At 39.7% G+C, this 14,345-nt stretch overlaps 1 protein-coding gene across 1 annotated transcript in view; it reads left to right on the top strand.

The window, feature by feature from the left end:
* Positions 1-14,345, top strand: part of LOC123379081 — a 125,665-nt gene that overhangs the window by 8,678 nt on the left and 102,642 nt on the right. The window lies entirely within an intron of this gene.

Raw genomic sequence — 14,345 nt, forward strand, 5'->3', positions numbered from 1 at the left:
AGGTACTGGGTCACCCAAGCACTCCATCCTTAGGTTATTTACAGAACACTTTTTTTAGAATTTTCTCTGGAGCCTGTTGTGCTTTTTTGCTCTTGTTGGTAATTATATCCCTCAAATTGACACGTAAAGTTAATCATGGTAATGTTTTTCAGTAATGGAAATATCGTCTTGTTTAGAAGAATACATTTGTTTTTTAGAAATAGCAGAGACCCTTCAGAAACAGGGTTGGTTGAAACAGCAACCAATCTGTTCTTCGGTCAAAGACTTTTGTCTTTTGTCTATGATCCTTTGACAGGATCATAGTGTAATGAGACCAATTTTCTCATATCAGGGGGAAAAGGAATCCCAAACTGGCTCTTAGGGTGACACTGGTCATGTATGTGAGATAAATTAGAAAGGCAGGTAGGATTCAAAGCTGGGATTGCAAAGCTGTTGAATTGGAATGTAATTTTAGCTTCAGTGGGGGATCCATTAAAGGTTTCTGAGCTGTGGAATGACATGTATAGTAAAGAATGGATGAAGGGGAAGGTGAAAAATGTTTGGGAAACCAAATCTAGTATGTTTCTGAGATCTAGGACATTGTGATATTCTTTAATTAAAAGGACATAGTAACCCTTTTCAGTTGAGGAAATTATTTGACACAATTTATTAGTGAACTGATGCTCCATTCTTTCAGAATCAAAGTAATTTTCTTTGATGGAAAATTATCAAGAGAGGATGGAAGTGGGGGTGAGGATCAAAGGGGGGAAGATTAATTGTTGCTGATCATTGTGATTCTGGATCATTAATTGATTAAATGGATTAAATCACTAATTAAATCCTTAAGTTATTTATACTTTAAAAATCCTTTTAGGGCCGCCTGGGTGGCTCAGTCGGTTAAGCGTCAGACTTCAGCTCAGGTCATGATCTCACAGTCCGTGAGTTAGAGCCCCGCATTGGGGCCCTCTCTCTCTGCTTCTCCCCAACTCATGTTCTGTCTGTCTCACTCAAAAATAAATATTAAAAAAAATCCTTTTAAAATGATGTAACAACCCCTTTTTACAGGGTTACATACTGTGTCTATTTGCATCTACTCCATCTTCCATAACACCTAAAATTTAGAAATATTTCATCAGGGCATAGTCAATAAATGTTTACTCCTATATATTTCTTTTTTTGATATAAACATAGCAATATGCATTAGGTCCAAATTAGAAATTTCTGAGTTACTCTAGGTATATTTCTCTGTCATCTAAATATGTACTAAATTAAATATATATTCACATCCTATTTTGCCATAATATCACTGCCTTATTTTAGGTTCTCATGAACTGTCTATAAACTACAACAGTCTTACTAATCTTTTAGGTGAATGTGATAACCACTACACTACAGAAACCTGATAGTCTTACTGATCTCTTAAAGTACAGTGTCAACCCCTCACAATAAATTTGTTTATTCACTTTATCTTGCAAGTAATTACCAGATGGTTTCTATACCCGAAACTGTACTGGGCTCTGTTTATATAACAATGAACAAAAGTAGACATGATCCCAGATTTCATGGGTTTATAATTTAGTGAGAAGATGGGTAAAAACCTTTATCTGATTGTGAATTATAACCCATGCTATGAAGACAAAGAACAGAGAGGAAAGAGAATGACCCTATAGCCAAATGAGTCTTTCTAAAGATCAAATCTTATCATCATGCTTAAAGTTTTTCATTTAGTCTGCTGTTGCCCACAGGATTAAATCTAGATCCGTTAAAGTGGCTTGCAAGGAGCTTTATGTCTGTACCCTGACAACCATCCAGCACAATGCCAAACTCCTAGAAGCTCAACAAATGTTAGTGGAATGAATGAATGAATGAATGATGAAACTTAAAAATTTTAAATTGAAGTACAGGTGACATATAAAAATAGCTTAAGACACATCACATTTACTTGATTAATAAAGTTGGTGCATTTTGAAACAGATTGCCAGATACTTCATTACAAGGAAAAAGCATGCTTCAGTCAATTTTTGAACTCAGACTGCATTTGGAACTATCTTTTTGTCCTTGAAAACACTGATAGAATTTTAACTGATATATCAGAAATGTGCTATTACTATAACGTGTAAAACATTGCTTTGTGTGTGTGTGGCAGGAGAAGTCTGTAGTAAGGGTAGTGAAAAACAGATTGACATTTGGTCATTATTTCTTATCAAGGGTGTTTTACTTGTAATGCTATTTGACAGCTATATTCTAGGTCTGACAGCATTGAACCAGCGTAATTCCCACTGAACTGCTCTAAATAGGCAGTATTGCAATCAGTTTAACAACCCCTGGAGGCAATAAAATCTCTCCTTTGAACGAATACTCAAGGGGAAGAAATCTAAGATTTATAAAGGGCAGCAAGTATTCAAGAAAGGGGCAAAGTTTATGTGTGAGCCTATAATTGATGTTTCCTTTGTTGGAAAAGAAGCTTGAGGATGCTTTAAGAATTAATCTTTAAGAAGTTCTAATCTGCACTAACAAGTGTGTTCAGATGAGTGAAAGAGATGTGATTCTGAGAGTTGAGTTGCTTCCAGCCAACTATGAAAATTTGGAGGGGTCATAGAATTATGAGAAGGACACTTTAAACTGGAAGACTTTAGCCATGTCTCTTTGATGTGTATGCCAGAGGGTCACCATCAGTACAGACAGTGTTGATTAGGCTTTAGGATTGGCAAATGGTTTATACTTGCTTAATGCTTCATATGTATATACCTGTATGAAGAAAATTTTGGTCAAATGTAGTATCCTCATTCTAAATGAACTTGGCAGTTTTACTTCTGTTGGTAGTAATTAAAATACCATTTAATCAGCATTTAAATTAAGACAGTCCTAGCATTAATTCTTTGTTCCTGCCACTATTGGCTTGTATCCTTGGGGAGATCATACCGTCATTCACAATTTTCCCATCTGTAAAATGGAGATGATCATTCTTACCAGCCGGGGAGGTTTGAAAGTATGTAGCTTAAGAAGAGCACCTAATTTGGTGTGGGCCACAGAGGCAGAGCCGACTTAATCGAGGTCTTATTATGTGCTAAGCAACTATGAGCTTCAAGCCATTGGATCCTTACAGTAACCATTTCATGCTGGCAGAGTAGTACAGTAGAGAGGGTGCTTTGAGGGCAGGGATACTAGGAGAAATATGTTGGGGATCTATGATCAGCTTATTTCTCTGTCGTGGACCCAGTTGCTAGGGAAGTAGCTTTGTCCCTATCAGTGGACTCCATGGAGTTTTGTTCCGTAACTTTGGGATTCCTCTGCACATCATGGTGTGATTGTCTCTAGAGGGTAGTGGGGGAAGGCGTTACCATCAAAAGTCCAGTGGCATCCTTACCACCACTCCACTTCAAAAGCTTGTTTTTGATTCCATAAACATACAGTGTTACATTAGTTTCAGATGTATAAGAAGTGATTTAACAATTCTGTACTCGGTGCTCATCAGGATACATGTACTCTTACTCTCCTTCACCAGGGTCCCCCATCCCTAACCCACCTCCCCTCTGGTGACCATCTGTTTGGCCTCTGTAGTTGAGTCTGCTTTTTGGTTTCTCTTTTTTTCCCCTTTGTTTCTTAGATTCCACATATGAGTGAAATCATATGGTATTTTTTTCCCTCTGACTTCATTTAGCATTATACCCTCCATCCATGTCATTGCAAATGGCAAGGTATCTTTTTTTATGGCTGAATAATATTCCATTGTCTATGTGTGTGTGTTTGTGTGTGCGTGCCTAGGCTCATTACTGATTCCTCCAACCCTGGTTGTTCTTACCTCACCATTTACATTCATGTCATTGGCTGCAATTTTTGTGGGACTAGCAGGACCAGGCAAGGGGGTAGACTTCCCATGCTTTCTTTATTTTATTTAATTTTATATTAAAAAATTTTTTTAATGTTTTATTTTTGAGAGAGAGAGTGAGCAAGGGTGGGGGGAGGGGCAGAGAGAGAGAGAGAGAGGGAGATACAGAATCTAAATCCGGCTCCAGGCTCTGAGCTGTCATCACAGAGCCTGCCCCGGGCTCAAACCCACAAACCATGAGATCTTGACCTGAGCCTAAGTCGGACTCGCAACTGACTGAGCCCTCCAGGTGCCCCCCATGCTTTCTTTATATAAATAGTTCTTTCTGCCTTCCTGTACTGTCTATTTAACTTATTAGATTCTTTCTTATCTTCTGCCTCTTAGCTTAAATGTTATGTCCTCCATTAAACCTTCCTTGATTCTTTGAGGCCCCTCCCATGTACTCTTATAATAACCAAGTATACTATACCATAGCATCTGTCCTTCTGCATTGCTATTGTGGTGGTCGTATTTCCACTGGTCAGTAGTATGTTTCTTTATTTCTGAATGTCTGAGAGGACTGTACCTTCTCACCCTCTTGAAGTGAGGTGTGGCCATATGGTTTGATTTGGTTGATTTGTGAGCAGAATTTATGTAGTTACCCTGTGCTCAAGTCCTCCTGTTTTCCTCTGCCATGGAAATTCTGAAAGCATGTGTTGCTAATGGAGGTGGAATGATGAATCACTGTGGAGGACATCTGGCATGGAGAGCTGCCAAAACATACAATAGACATTGCTATGGGATATATATACCTTTGTTGTCTTTTAGCCATTGAGATTTCTGGAATTGTTGGTTACTGCAGCATATCTTTTTTTTTTTTTTTTTAAGTGTGTGTATTTATTTTGATGAGGGGGAGGTTTTGTTGGGGGCGGTTGCAGAGAGAGGGAGAGAATCTCAAGTAGGTTCTATGCTGTCAGTGCAGAGCCCAATGCAGGGCTTGAACCCATGAACCATGAGATCATGACCTGAAACAAAGTCGAGTCAAATGCTTAACTGACTGAGCCATCCAGGCACCCTGCAACGTATCCTGACTGATAGAGCCATTCCTGGGCCATCAACCTGCTTCCTCCCCTGTCTGTAGGTCTTACTGAGGGGAGTAATCATCTTGTTCACCATTCTATCTCTAGAGCCTTGTTACAAACCTGCCTGAAATATGGTAGGCAACTAATAATAAATCATTTGTGGGATGAAATAATTCTATATCAAGGGAGGATTTATCTGAAGATTTCATTTGTACGGTAGCCAAACCCTTGGCATGGCTCTGATGTGAGGAAAAGTGATAAAGGAATATTATTGAAAGGAAAAATAATGATCATTGTTCCCTATCTAAAACCTTAGCAAATAATTTATTTAGAAAAATCTATTTTATCATTGAAAAAGAGCTATGAATACACAAATACAATGCATAGTTATCTTTATTTATAGATAAAACAGTGAAATATGCCAAGAATTAGAGAAAGAGGCCTATGATAAGAAGTCATATTGAAACAGTTTTTTACTAATTATTCATTCAGCATTGTTTGCTTACTGACCTTATGTACTGTGGTGGATGGGAAAAATACAATCTGACACTTCTCCTTGAAGGGCTCACAGTCAAGTAGAGGGTAAACAAGAGACCATGCTAAGTAGAACACAGTGGAATAAGAGGAATAATTGAAACGCCTTGGGAAAGAGTACAGAAGAGCCTACATTATTTTGGAGTTGGGAGATGATGAATTTACAGAAGCAACATTTTAATTGGGTCCCTATACTGGTATAAACTCACCTTTCATCTCCAATGACCATCCTCTGTGTTCATCTTCAGCCACTCCCATGGCCATATTCTAGGCTTTTTCATCATCCATCCCATCTCTGAAACCATAAAATCATAATCTCACTCCCTGACCAGACCAACCATTCTTTCCAGTTTGCTTGTTCACTTATGATCAGTTACAACTGTTCATTCAAACTTCTCAAGATTTTCATTCTCCAATCATCCAATCTCTTTTCTGGGGGACCTGGGTGGCTCAGTTGCTTAAGCATCTGACTCTTGATCTTGGCTCAAGTCATGATCTCATGGTTTGTGGGTTGGAGTCCCATGTCGGGCTCTACATTGGCAGCACAGAGCCTGATTGGGATTCTCTCTTCCTCTCTCTCTCTGCCCCCCACCCCTCAAAATAAATAAACTTAAAAAAATAATAAAGTTCTCTCTTTCCCCAGTGTAGACTGCCACAGATTACCTTTGGCCACTCTCTTGCTGTTATCTTTAAATCCTTTACTCCTTTATTGTCTGTTTGTGGGTTCTATGGAGCCCACCTGGAAAATTCCACATTGGATCAAACCACTTGTGGCCATCTCCAAGCTTATATTTAGATTTCTAGCAGAAATCATGGGTATATTAGAGACATTTAAAAACCATCCTCTCTAGCTTTAATTAAAACCTCAACATTTCTCAGTTATCCGCTTATGTTTCCCCACTTAACCTTCTTCCCAATCCTCCATGACTATTTCAAGACTTTTTTTTTTTTAATACTCTTGAATCTTACCACCTTCTACCACATGTTCAGCAGATGCCTGTGCCTGTTACTTTTCAGAGAACATATATCATATAGGTTTAATTTCTTGCAGTCAAATGTAAAAAATTACTCATGGATTCCATCATCCTTTTCTCCTTGTCCATTAAAAAGAAGGAATTGGGATTCTGTCTATCTTCGCTAATAACTTGGGTATGGATTAAAATACCAGGTTGGGGGAAAGAGGGAAAATGTGCAATAAGAAAAAGATTTGGAAAGCACCCTGAAGAATAGCATTATCTGAGAGAGATGGAAGAGGATGCTGCAGGGACAGAGAGGGGAGAGGACAAGCAAGGAAGTGTCATGTTAAGGGGGACAAGAGATGAGTGCTTTCTAAACAAAAGGAAGAAAGAATATTTCCAATCTCTAAAACCATGGAGAAGTCAAGGTAAAAATGAAGACGTATCTTTCAGCTTTGGCAACAAATAGGCTCTTAGGGACCTTGGTAAGAGTGCTTCATTGGAGACACAGGAGCAGCAGCCAGGCTGGAGTGGGTTGAGAAGTGAATGGCAACTGAGGAACTAGAGATTCCCATTCTAGACTTCCCTGTAAAGAAGTTCAGCTATGAAGGAGAGGGAGGGGGTAAATGACTGGAGAGAGTTATGGGGTAGATAAAAGCTATTTGTCTTCTTGATCATTGAGACTTAGTATATTTAAATGCCCATTGGAAGAATAGATATAAAGGGAGAGACTAAAGAAACAAAACAGGATAGGACACTTGATAGAGTAGGTCCATGTGGAAGCAGGAAGGAGTAGAATCCAAAGCCTTTCTAGCTTCTTCTGTAATGTCTACTTGGACTAGAGTATCTTGTTTCTTCTTACTCTAAATAACTCTTTGATGCTTTCAAGTATTACCTTCATTCCAATGACCTCCAAACCTATAGCTTCGTGCAAAATCAGTCTCTTGAGCTCCAGATCCTTTTACCCAGCTGCCTAGCAGACACCGCTCTCCAGCCGCAGGCACCTTGGGCTCATCATATCTGAAACAACTTGCCATTTCTTCCAAATAGGATTTCTTTGAAGGTCTCTTACAGCATGAAAAGGCACCAATAGCCAACCAAAATGCTAGTAGACATCTTTGATTCTCCTTTACCTTCCCATCATCTCTTCCCACTTTGTTTCCCTAGTACATTCCAGATCCTTATGGAGCTTTCCCCTTTTCCAAAAAGCCCTCCTAGCTCTCGTGAGTCAGGAGCAGGCATTCTTCTTACATGTCCTCATTGTATCATGTACATCCTGTGTTTCAGCACTTACTACTTGAATTTCTAATGGTCTTTTTGCTAGACTCTAAACTCTACATTGATAGACATGACTACATTTACTTCATGGTCACACCTTCAACGCTTAGAACATAGCATTGCATAAATAAATACTGGAATGAATAAATAATTGTAACTGGTAATAGTTGCAATATACCATGTTAAGCATTTCTATATTTAGTATCCAATTTAATCTCCGTATATAACCTTGTGAGGTAGGTATTACTTTCCCTGTTTCATTGATGAAGAAACATGGAGTTCAGAGAGTTTAAGTGTCTTTGCCCCAAATCCTCCACCTATATCTCACTTTCTTGGTATTTCTCTCACAGCATATTGTCTACCACAGGCAAGGAGATGTGACTTGGGCTGATACTAGTCTGAGACAGCAAGGCTTCCATGTGGAATGCCAGATACTTTCTGATAAAAAGCAAACAATATATATTGTTTTTTTAAACAAAAAACTCTGTGGCTGGGATATGTATGTATATATATTCCAAGATCTCTGGGAGGTTGCTAGTGGAATGGTGAAAAAACAAAACAAAAAAAAGAATGCTGCAATCAGGCTACATATGTTAGGATCCTGGCTGCTACCTCTGTGAACTCAGGCAAGTTTCATAAACTCTCCAAGACTGTTTTTTTTTCAAACAGGTACTATTCTTTCCAATTTATATCTTTTAGGTGCTTTTGTTCGAAACCTTTAATATAGTGCCTGGCCAAGATTTGGTTATTAATCAGTGTTACTAATACCATGGTCGTCACCCTTGTATTATCGGTCAGTTCACTGGTGTACAAGCAACAGGACAAGCTTGTTTGTCACAAGCTCCTGTTTCCTAGTGTAGGTAAGGACTATCACCTTGAATTTCCCATTGTCTTGAGTTCGGGACCATTGAGGCTCCCTTGTGCAGGATGACACTCAGGGGAAGAATTTTGCTTCACAGGCATCAGATAGTAGTTGGTGGTTCCAAGGAGGCCAGATGGGGTAGGATTGGAGCCTGTGGGCAAGCTCCTGTTCAGATTTTGACTTACAAATTTGGGGGAAGCGTGGAGGAAGATGTATTGGGCTTAGAGGAGAAACCAAACAAAGGTTTGTCCAGTAAGAAATGAGAGGTGAGACAGAAATAAAGCCAGAAAAAATTAAAAATAGTAATAGATATTGATTGCTTGGTATGTGTCAAGTACTTAGGTGTATTAGCTTACTCAATTCCTGTAGTAATACAATTGGTTGTGATATTATCCTTATTTTGTAGCTGAGAAAGTTAAGTAAGTTGGTCAGGGTCTCCCAGATGGAACCGACAGGAGAGCACATCTGGGGAGTGGGGCCCAGAGCAGTAAGAGATGCTTGAACATGGTGTCCGGAGAACACCCCTGAGCAGGATGCTTTTGTTTCTGCGGCTTACACAAACTGGCTTTCCGTACCTGGCCTCACACAGGCGGTCCCTTAAAGGAGCCGACAAAACTGGTTGCACATCTCATTCCTCTGGGATCTTGTTAAATGTACTGGTACCCAGGTCCTACTCCCGGAGGTTCTGACTCCATTGGTCTCAGGGAGGTCCAACAAATCCATGTTTTAAACAATAACCTCAGAAAATTCTGAAGCACCTGGTTCCCTGGCAGGTCTTGAGAAATGACTACCTTGAAGCTACCCACCAGCTGGAGGCAGTGTGTGGGCTTTATGCAGGCATTTACTCCCCTAAGTTACCCACAGCAGTCCTCACTAATGAATTTATTGATTACCTAGTTCTGGCTGGGGAAGTGTTGGAATCATGCCAGGAAATTCCCTTGGCTTCCTAAGTCCCAGGCTGCAGAATGAAACCCGCATTAATAGCCTGCATGCGTAGAATGCAACGTGGCAGTAATTTGGGTTGTGAAAGGCATTCCTGTTGAACCGCCTCTATTCTCCATAGAGTGCTGCCGGTCCATTAGGTTAGCTTGAAATCCTGAATATCGGGCTTGAGTTTCTCAGCAATCATTTGTGTTCTACACGAGTAAAGAAGCAATAAGCATTTTGTCTGCAGCAAGCTAAATCATCCTGAGGGAGCAGTTTACATCATTAGAATGTAATGAAATAAGTTGTCACCAGCAGCTGCCAACAATATTTCTGGTGACTTAGAAAAAGGTTACGTTTAGCAGACTTTTTCTGAGTTTTATTTACTTTTGTACATGGAGGGAGGCTGGTTATGCTGGCAGACTGATTTTCTTTCTGATTTCATGTACTTTTAATAATGGTTTGTCTGGGTAAGGATGGACAAACCTAGTAATGTACTTGATGAAGTGCTCGATGTCAAAACAATAATTTAATGCTTCCCTAGCAGGCTTGAAGAGTCTGCTCTCCTCAAAGATGAAGGGTGTAGTGTGCTAAATGCTATTTATCACCAAACTTTCTTACCCTGTTTTGAAGCACAGCAGTAAACTCTCTTAGCTGGGGAAGCCTGTGCCTCTTAAAGTCCAAGTTTTCCTCATTGTCACCTGCGCTGTCTCCACCCTGGCCCCAGCTACTACAGGCGTACCTTGGATATATTGCAGGTTCAGTCCCAGACCACTGCAAGAAAGCCACTATTGCAATAAAGCCAATATTACAGTAAAGCGAGTCAAATGGGTGTTTTGTTTCCAAGTGCATTTAAGTTATGTTTACACTATACTAGAGTCTGTGTAGACCCTACACAGCATGTAAGAGTGTAGAGTGTGAAATAGTATTATGTCTAAAAAGAAGTACATGCCTTAGTTAAAACATACTCTATTGTTAGAAAATGCTAACCATCATCTGAGCTTCTGGCAAGTTATGATCACTGATCACAGATCACCATAACTAATAAAATAATAGTGAAAACTTTGAAATACTGCAAGAATTAGTAAAATGTGACGCAGAGAGATGAAGTGAGCAAATGCTATTGGAAAAATGATGCTGATAGACTTGCTTGGTACAGAGTTGCCACAGACCTTCAATTTGTTTAAAAAAAAAGGTATCTGTGAAGTGCAATAAAGCAAGGTATGCTTGTGTTGGTCCTCATCTAATAAACCGAAATAAGCTCTTAACTGGTCCCCCTTTCTCCCTTCTTGCCCTTCTATACACAGTGCTCCATTTGGTAGCCAAGGTGATTGTTCTATACATAAATCCGATCATGTTTAGCTGCTAATTCCCCAGCGTTTAGAACACTCTGGGACATGGTAGATGCCCAGCCATTATTTGTTAAATGACCAAATAACTGTTCCTCCCCTGCTATAACTTTTCAGCTGTCCTTCTTGCCTTCAGGATACAGACCAAACTTCTTAACTTGGGTTGTAAGACCCCTGCCTACTCCCCCTCCTTCACACACTCCTCTCTGCTCCAAACTCCCTTCAGCTCCTGCACTTTGCCATCCCTTTCTGTCTCTTCTCTGTTCTGTCCGCCCACATACCTTCCCGTCCCTGTCCACGTATCTTAAAGGAGTAATTAATTTACATTCTTTGATCTCAGCCTACCTGTCACCTCTTCCAGCACTGTGTTCTCTGATTCTCCCAAGGTAAAGTCGCTTGGGCTTCATTTGTGAGCCTAAGTCCTGAACTCCTCCAGCAAAGCTTGATTCCACCTTGCTGTAATTGCTGGTTTGCTTGTCTCTGTGCACAGCTAGGCTGTGAGCTCCTTGGGTGCAGAGATGATGTCTCTCTCATTCACCCCTGTACAGGTTCTATCAGCTACCACAGGTCTTGGCCCCTAGTACAATAAATGCTATTGCCGATGCTGAGTGAATGACTCAGAAGATATTAACAGCTTAGGGAACCTAAGGAATAGATTTGATTTTCCTCTTGGATTTAGTTGAAGAAGATCTGCAGATACATGCATAGGCTCTAGGAGGGAGCGGACTCTGGCTGGGCTCCCTCACTTGCCACTTGTGCCGTCACCACTCTGCCCCAAGGTGCTGTTAGTCCTCATGTGGATGAGAGCAGCAGACTCCTAACTGGCCTCCCCCTCCCCCTCTCTTGTCCTTCTATATACAGTTCTCCATTCAGTGGCCAGAGGAGTTGAAGGTAGAATGTTTGAATGACCTGTTCAAGGCCTTACAAAGGTTTAGTAGGAAAACCAGAATGAGAAACCATTTTTAAGGAACTATTTTCTTCTGGCTGCTCTATAACCCCATACCTCCCCTAATTAAGTCCAGTTTGATTCTGATTCATACGCATTTCTTAACATAGCAATGTTACTCTAATTCCTGCTGCACTTTTCCTTGAGGTCTTGGCACAAGTCTTAGGGATCATACCTTGTAATTCTGGGGATATCTGCTTAATAAGCAACATTCTGACCTTACCCAATAACCATTCTTAGATTTCACTGACAGGAACATATATAATAAACCTTAAATCTGCAGAGTACTTATAAAGGCTTAATACCTCAAAATCTGTTTTTTCAATAAGTGGTGTGTGTGTGTGTGTGTGTTTAACTCATTCTATGAAGACACTAGCGGGAAGGGGAGGGAGCTGAAGATTGTTCAATCCCAGAAGCCTGTGCTATTGCGATAATTTTACTAAAATTAAAATTAATTTAAATTTATTGCCTGATATTGTTAGCTTGTTTCTCTCAACACTCAGTGATCCCAGTGGCAAAACTTCTCCGATTGTTTTTGGTGCCCATTTTCGCTACTCCATGCACCTACCATCTTGTTTACTTCATGCAGTTCCTTTTCTTGTTTGTTTTCTCAGCCTGCTGTTGCTGTGTTAGGGCACCTTATAGAATATAGTGGCATTTTGAAAGGGGGAAAGTAATTTTTTTGGGGGGGGGTAGTCTCAAAGACTTTTTCTTCCTTGTAGCTAGCTATTCCTCTAAAACCTTTGCTGTGTGTTTACCTGCAGTTTTATACTGACTCCATTTTCCTTGTCCCAGAAATAGCACTTGGGGCTGCAATGTGGCTCTGGGTGCACATACCTAAAAATATTTTTTGAAGAAAATGCAGAGTTATTTTTAGGGTTGAGGCCCTGTAACAGTCACTTGGACCTGAGCTTGGCAGGGTCGAGGGTGGGAGGGCTGAGGGGAAGGTGACTTTAGAGGCCAGCAGATAGGGCAGTCTTCAAGTAGCAGCCGACACATTCCTGGAGAATCCAACGGGACAGCCTCGCTTGTAGCTGGCTAAGCACTTGGGTCTCAGCACTTCTTTCCCAGCACTCTCTTCTCAGGGCCATAACTTTTGTTTCTTTTTTCTTTAATTTTTAATTTTGAAATAAGTTCAGATTTATAGAAAAATTACAAAAACCATACATCCTTACATATCCTTCATCCAGATTTTTCAAATGTTAACATTTTTACCATATGTTTTTTTCATTCTCTTTCCAGGTGTGTGTGTGTGTGTGTGTGTGTGCGCGCATATGTGCACACACGCACACACACTTTTCTGAATTGTGAGAGTAAGTCACAGACATGAAACTTTACTCCTGTGTATTTCAGTGTGTGTTTCCTAAAAACAATGACACCATCTTAACTACTGTATAATTCAAAATTAGGAAATTAACATGGAGACAGTATTATTTAATCAACAAACCCTATTCAGAATTTGTCAGTTATCCTATTAATGTCCTTTATGTTGAAAAGAAAAAAAATCTGGTTCAAAATCCAATTCAAGATTAGTACTTGAATTTAGTTGTCATGTCTTTTTAGTTTTCTTTAATGTGGAATAGAGTTTTTCTTTGTCATGACTTTGATATTTTTGAAGAGTACAAGCTAGTCATTTTTTAAGAGCCTCAGTTTGAGTTTGCTTGGCGTTGCCTCATGATTAGATTCTGATTATACATTTTGGGTGGGAAAATGAAGTAATGTTGTGTCCCTCTTAGTGCATTTTATTGGGAGGCACTTGATGTCAGATACATTAATGGTAATGTCTCATTAATGGTAATGTAGGTTTTGATCACTTGGTCAGATTTGTCCATCATATTTAAAGTTAATATTTCTCCTTTGTTAATAAGTATCTTGTGGGGAAATACTTTGAGACTATGCAAATATTTTAATTTCTCATTGAGTTAGAACCCACTAGTTTTAGCATTCATTAATGATTGTTTCCTGAAATAATGATTACCACGGTAGTTGTCAAATGGTGACTCGGAATTTCATTATGTCTTTTGTGTTTATTAGTTGGCATTTTACTTTAAAGAAAAGCTTTCCCTTCTGATGGACTGATACTTTAGTATAGTCTCACATTTGTTCTATGGGTTTTAATATCTTACTGTAATTATTTACTTTGATGTTCAAAATGACCCAGATTTAGCTAGCAGGGAGCCATTTGAAGCTGGCTTCTGGGTCCTTTTGACATGGCCTCACTAGTCTTTGAGTACTTTAATCTCTGGTATAGCAGCATGTTCTAGGCTCACCTGGTACATATCCTATCCCAGCCCTGGAACGAATTGTTTCTTCATTAGGCCCTAATTCCCTTTGGTGAGGAATGGCACTTAGAAACCAAAATCTGGGTGCTAGGGATGTTCATCAACACTGAGATCTCTTTTCTTCTAGTTGCTGTCACAAGATATCACTAGGGTACACGCACATCCACACACACATATACACACCCCTATATACTTTCTATTTCGATCCATAGGGGTTAGCTTTTGCTTATTTAGTTTACAGGACAAAGGGAAAGGAATTGCTATTTTATATGTGGTTAGCACTTAAAAAAATGTCTAGGACTCATATTTTCACCAAGTGAAAAAATGACTAACCTTTTCCTCCCC

Source organism: Felis catus, chromosome C1 (genome assembly GCF_018350175.1).
Source record: "Felis catus isolate Fca126 chromosome C1, F.catus_Fca126_mat1.0, whole genome shotgun sequence".
NCBI lineage: Eukaryota > Metazoa > Chordata > Mammalia > Carnivora > Felidae > Felis > Felis catus.